We start from the raw sequence: 6,310 nt of genomic DNA, 5'->3' as shown, positions 1-6,310 counted from the left end.
TTCTCACAGCTTATTGTTGTAGCTTGTTCAAGAATCCTTGTTAATATAACGGTTCTAGTTCAATCAAATTGTTACACAAATTAGCTAAACATCTATACACATTACAAAGACCACAGAATACTGGAAATTTGATATCTTTTTTCCGTCCATCTAAAAACAAAGATTTTTTCATCCGATCAACAAGTAATCATGGAAAAACGTGCAATATTTTTTTTACATACATGATAGATTGTCAAAATACACTTTGCACAAAATGGTAGTCTCAATTCAAGCCATTCATGGTAATAGTTTTATAATGTCACATAGAAGTCGTACATTGATAAGGATGGAGGAAAAAGTCCTGTTTTTCACATCTTTCTTTTACACTATACTCTTAGTCAAGATAAAAAGAACTTTAAACATATAGTTTGAAATATAACAAAAACAAGAAAAATCAGGATAATATGTTGGATGACTTCGTAATATTTGGCTCATACAAAAAGTTTTCTCATCGTAAAATTTCTCTCTATATACTCCTTTAAACTTCACATTCTAATTTTTCACCATTCTAAAGTATAATTTGGCAAAAAAACATAAGGGTATAATAGTTTCCTCTATACATATACAACTGTGCCTTAGGCACATATCAAGTACATAAAATGTCTTTTTCATTCATATATATAATTATGTAAATATGATTAAAACAAGACTTTAAACACTGACTTCTAACTAGCTTCATATGAATCAATAGATACATATAGCAACAATATCTTTAGTCCCACATATAAACAAAAGAAATAAAAAGAGCTGACTGGAACGAGTACTTTTAATTTTCTACAGTGTTCATTTGCCTCTGGTGTACAAACAGCTACAAATGCGAGGTGAGTATCAAGCAAACATAAAGCCTATCTATGAATTGCAATTTTTCTTTTACTATTTCCCCCGTAAACTCCACCATACAGTGCGTGTTAGGATACATACTTGTGTCACATCAATATTGTCAGTGCATTGGTTTAATCAATACTCGATCACCTCAATCTTTGCTTGTATGCCAGTATTTTTATATACACACATATTTACTACCCGGATTTTTGTAACCTATGAAAAGCTATCCGGCAAAAAGGTCCTTACATATCAATAATAGCACCTGGTATTTAGAACCTTCTTGCAGAAAGCTGAAGTATATCACAGTAAAATGTATTACCACTGATGCCTTTAGAGCACAAACGCATGAAGTCATATATGAGGAGCATAGCCAATCCGAATGCAATCTTCATATTAATAGTGCCAATATCATAGAGATTGATATATGGAGCTCTGTAAAAGGATTTAATACTGACTGTATTGATGTTAGAAAACCAACTGCTCCTTTAAAGAATTTATAACTACCATTTCATTGAAAGTGAATTTAATTTACCCTCTAAGTTCTGATAGATGTTCCCCCGGTAAACACTATATCTATTATGGTATGGGTAATATCTAAGGAAAAAGTGGTTGTCACTACTTTTACCATTTTACATAAAAATACTCTTTGGTTGGGATCCTATGGTATTAGTCAGGTGAAGGATGAGAGAAAGATTGAAAACTTTCTTCTTTTTAGGCTCAATTCTAATGTACAGGAAATAATGCTTTGAAACTCTAAAATTATGCACATGTATGATTCTTTAATAACTTTGAATGTAAGTCATCAAAGTTTGACTTTTTTGTAAAACAAGCTACATCCAAGCAGTAAATATGTATGGTAAGAAAACACTGGCACAGAGGCAGGCAAATATTTCAAAATTTCAGTCAAACTCTTTTCAAATTTCAAAATTTCACATATTCTACTTGCTCCTACTCAACATTCCCACATTCTTATACATTCTAGTAAACCAAAATCCATAGTACTTTGGGTTTGTTCACACTGGTTAAATTCCTTGTATCGAAGGGGGTCAGTTCACACAGTGCCTTGGAATCTTGATTTGAATACTAGAACAGATAGATATCTCCAATTGTAATAGACAATTTTGTGAAAGTTGATGAGCTTATGTTTGTTGACAATAATGTCTATAATATGACACATTGAGTGAGAGAATATTCCCCTCTTCAGCTTTCTTTTGGGCTTCTATAAATTGTCATCTTGAATTCAAGCCAATGTGAACAGACTCCACAAGATTTGAATTGTTATACTAGTGAGATACAGTGGCTAAGCACAACTTGCATTCTGAAGTGATGGAATGCCAGGCTCAATGTGAACATGATGTTTCAATTCAGGTGTACAAATGCTTGAATTATTCCATTCCTCATATCAGACGACCTTGGACCCATTCCATGAAGAGTTGCAACCAAGGTAAATTTGCCATTATTATAATTACCATGGTAACCATGATTGTGATTGGCTGCTGAGCCCTGTTACCATGGTAATTGCTACAACAGTAGTCCTTTATGAACAGACTCATGTCTTTAATGTGTCTCTCTTATTCAGTTTTCTTTCAAGAAATTGATCAACTTCAAATGGGGATTCAAATTGTAAACTCGTGTCCTGCAACGTTTTTTTTAACAATTAAAGTGTCAATATATAACACTACCAGATATATGTACCGGAGTCATTTCAGACACCAAATGTTAACACCATCAAAAGCAATTGACATGAATTTAACACCCTGCCTAATCTTGTCACATCTGAATTGGGATGCATAAAGCATTTGACACCAGACTCTTACACCTTCCTTACCCCCAATATTGTACGCATTAGCGTACATAACATTTGACACCAGATTCTAACACCTTGCTTAACCCCAATATCATCTGAATTGGGACACCAAATCATTGGGTATTTCATATTCCTGGTTGTCTCTGTGTCTTTCTAATTCACTGTCTGCATATCAATTCCTGTGCACCAATCCACTCTAAAACTGTAATCTTTGGTTTAAGTGACCAGCACCTAACCAGTCAAACTCTTTCTAATAATCATAACTCTGTATACCAACCATGCATTATAATATGCTCTTCATAGAACAGACCACTACTCTGTAGAATCAATCGTCAAACATTGATTCATTCCCTCGGCATACGCACTGCGCATGCCGGTTCATTCTCATTGACAAAACACCCTCATGGATACACCAAACCTACCACGTAACTTTCAAAAAAAATACCCATTCATTTCTTGGAATGATTTCATGTTCATTCTCCAATCCACTCTTTAGAAGAATATATCACAATCTCTAATCATCATCTGATAAATTTTCATTTTCTCTATATCTGAGAGGTAATCACGGCCGGTGAAGTCATTTGATTTTCTTTTGATTCAACACCCAATGAGATGAAAAGGGTACTCAAATCATTGATACATTCATACGTTGAAACCCCAGTTTGGGTTGGCATACCCAATTACCCATCTTTTGTCTTCCAGCGCCCAGCCATAATAACAATCTCATAGCACCGAACGATTCAAGGTGTGCACGTTACCAGAACTAGCACATTTTCTTGCTCAATCATACAATTTTTTAGCGCATCCTGAAGTCTTTCTTGGTTTACTTAAGACCCATAGAATAGTGGCATCTGAACGTAGTTTGATTTCATTCCATGCGCCCTATAACTGTTTCAAGCCACTGAAGCATGGTGGATCTGATATCCACAGCTTCAGAAACCTTTTTCCTTTGAAGATTTTCTTGAGGTTGATATCTCTCTGCTACAAAAATCAAAATTCAGATTTCCCATGCAAAAATTTCAGGTGCATAGCAGTCGCGTTGGCTTGTAGTTTCTACTCATTTTCAAGTTAAACATGAAATTGCATTTTTTTTTTGCCTAAGTTTGCGAGATTTGAGGCCCACGAAAAGGATCAACACCATTTGCGCCACTGTGCAGTAAACCTGTCATATCTTCATGTTTACTTTGAAATTGGTTTCAATTAGGAGCTTGATTTAGGGGTGAAAAGTGCCTCATTTGATGCTTATACCAGTGTTGTACAGGACTAAACACACACACACACACCCAACCACACACACCCTAGATATACATTCCTGTCTTTCCCCCACACATGTATACAAACCAAGTACATATTCCATTCTTGGATAACTAATAAAAAAAAGGTTGTAAAGTCACTTTAAAAAGGGGGTTGGCTGTTGTACTGTACGCGGATCTTCACTACAAACCGGGGGGAGAGCAATTCATGATGAACATCGAACAAGCAGAAGTTCCACTGTAGTAGTAAGTAGTAGTAGTAGTAATCGGTAGCGATTGATGACATAAACAAGCACGTATAATCACCGCACGTAATAATATCTTTTCCATCTTTTTTTTTTCAAACACCAAAGCACAATACACATGAATATTAGCCTCTGGTTAGTTTGTGTGTTAAAGGTTTGTATTTCCTGGAGTTTCAATCTCTAACACAGTTCATCTCTGTGTTTTATTCTTCTCCAGCAATATCCACATGTCTCTCTAGATGGAGAGCGTATCCACCTCTCCCGAGTTTTTCTTCTTTTTTCCTTTTTTTTTTTTGGTTGTTTCTGATCTCATGAGATGACCTGCCCACATAAAGTCCTGGCTAGTGTCATTGCTACGAAACAGCCCATTAGGTAGACTGTTACGACTGGAATACTGTGGATTGTGCCGCGGGCCGATGACGAGCTGGGTCGAATCCGCGTCCCGTTTGCGCATTTGTCGTCCTTGAGCAAGCAGTCCATACAGGTTTTCTTGGAGGAACCGTACGTGGCGTTTCCACCCAGATCGCGCTCCTCTGCAGAGGAAAGAATAGGATGTGGTTTAGAATGGTAGCTGGTAGCATAATGAAATTATAAAAGACAAAATATCATTACCAATGCTTTCAAAAATAATCCTCTTTGACTAGTTTTAAGTACAACAACAAATAACTGCATAATAGCACTGGCAAATTTGTTTTTATAGATGAGGGGACAAATGAAAGGGAAGTTCACTCTGATGTACAGTAGCTTTAATCAAAGAAAAAATATGAGTGAAACATATGAATAAAGGTTTGGTGTATATTCATCACAGAAAAAATTCTAATATCTTATTCTACATGCAACAGCAGTATGGTGTGTCATACTAAATGCATTTTTTAATCAATTGAAAATGATTTTTACATGTACACTCAATATAATCAGACCTTATTGTTGTTTTTATCTTTTTTAAATTTCATTATAATTATTACTAATAATTATCATTCTCATTAATGAGAATTGATAGAACCAGTATGACATTTCCCAAGACTGGTCCAAGCCCAAATTCATTGTTAATCAGAAAAGACAATTATATTTATTAATCAGCACAATTTAATGCAAGTACTTTTGTGATAAAGTAAGTCAATTTATATTGCTTTCTTTAAAAAAACACTTGAAGAAGGAGGAAGAGAAAGAGAAGGACAAGAAGGAGGAGAAGAAGTAGAAGAACAATAAAGGGGTGTAAGTGGTCACAAATAAAAAGATCTGAAAAAAGCTAAAGAGTGTTAAAAAAGTTTGAAATAGAAAGAGCTCCCATACTTTTTGTACAGAGGATAGCCCCCCAAAAGCTGAAATTAAGCTAAAAATTAAAACAAAAGAAATCTGAAATAAGATAAAAATCTGAACTCTCACATCCTGACAATAGGAAGGAGGAGGAGGGGGAGAAGGAGGAGGAGAAGAAAAAGGAGAAGTAGAAGAAGAACAATAGGAAGAAGGATGAGGAGAAGGGGAGGAGGAGAAGAAGAAGGAGGAGGAAAAGGAAGAGGAGAAAAGGAATTTACCTGGACATAGAAATGACCTCTGGCCACAGTATTGCTTGTGTGGTAAGAGATAGGGGCATTTCTTGAGTACACGTAGGCAGTGGTCTCGACAAGGTTTAATACGCTTATACTCATGGTAGTATGCAAGCTGGGTTGCACAGAGCCAGTCTTTGTAAGCATCCTGAAATCAAAAGAGATAAATATAAAGGGTTATTACATGATGAAAGATTTGATAGAAAGAATTATTACCCGTATCAGACATCTCAACAAACTATATTGCCTCATCTAGACTCAGGTCAATATGATAAAAATAATAATTCAATATTATATAATTATCAAATGAAAAAATATATATGTGATTCAACAATGAAATTACAAAGTAAGGTGGAATATTATACAACATAGTGAAATAAAATGAAATGGGAACCTTCTGGAAAGCATAACTTGTTAATGAAGGCTCCCTTGAATATATGAATAGGTTACATATATAATGCAAAAAAATATTAAAAATATCTATAATATACAAATCATGAAATCCTGGATCAGGCAAAATTAAGCATTATGTCTTTTAAATTTGACATTTCTTTTTATTTTAATCTCCAAAATAAAAGACAAGATATGGCAAGA

The 6,310-nt window shown here is 34.9% G+C and overlaps 1 long non-coding RNA gene across 1 annotated transcript; it reads right to left on the bottom strand.

The window, feature by feature from the left end:
* Positions 1 to 3,108: 3,108 nt before the first annotated feature.
* Positions 3,109 to 5,902, bottom strand: LOC121429967. Its single transcript, XR_005971985.1, has 2 exons — positions 5,705 to 5,902; positions 3,109 to 4,702 (listed from the first exon to the last, which is right to left on the bottom strand). It is a non-coding gene; the product is annotated as an uncharacterized LOC121429967 (long non-coding RNA).
* Positions 5,903 to 6,310: the final 408 nt, after the last annotated feature.

Source organism: Lytechinus variegatus, chromosome 16 (genome assembly GCF_018143015.1).
Source record: "Lytechinus variegatus isolate NC3 chromosome 16, Lvar_3.0, whole genome shotgun sequence".
Classification (NCBI taxonomy): domain Eukaryota; kingdom Metazoa; phylum Echinodermata; class Echinoidea; order Temnopleuroida; family Toxopneustidae; genus Lytechinus; species Lytechinus variegatus.
Note: the sequence above shows the minus strand (reverse complement) of the source record. Positions and strands in the feature narration are given on the sequence as shown.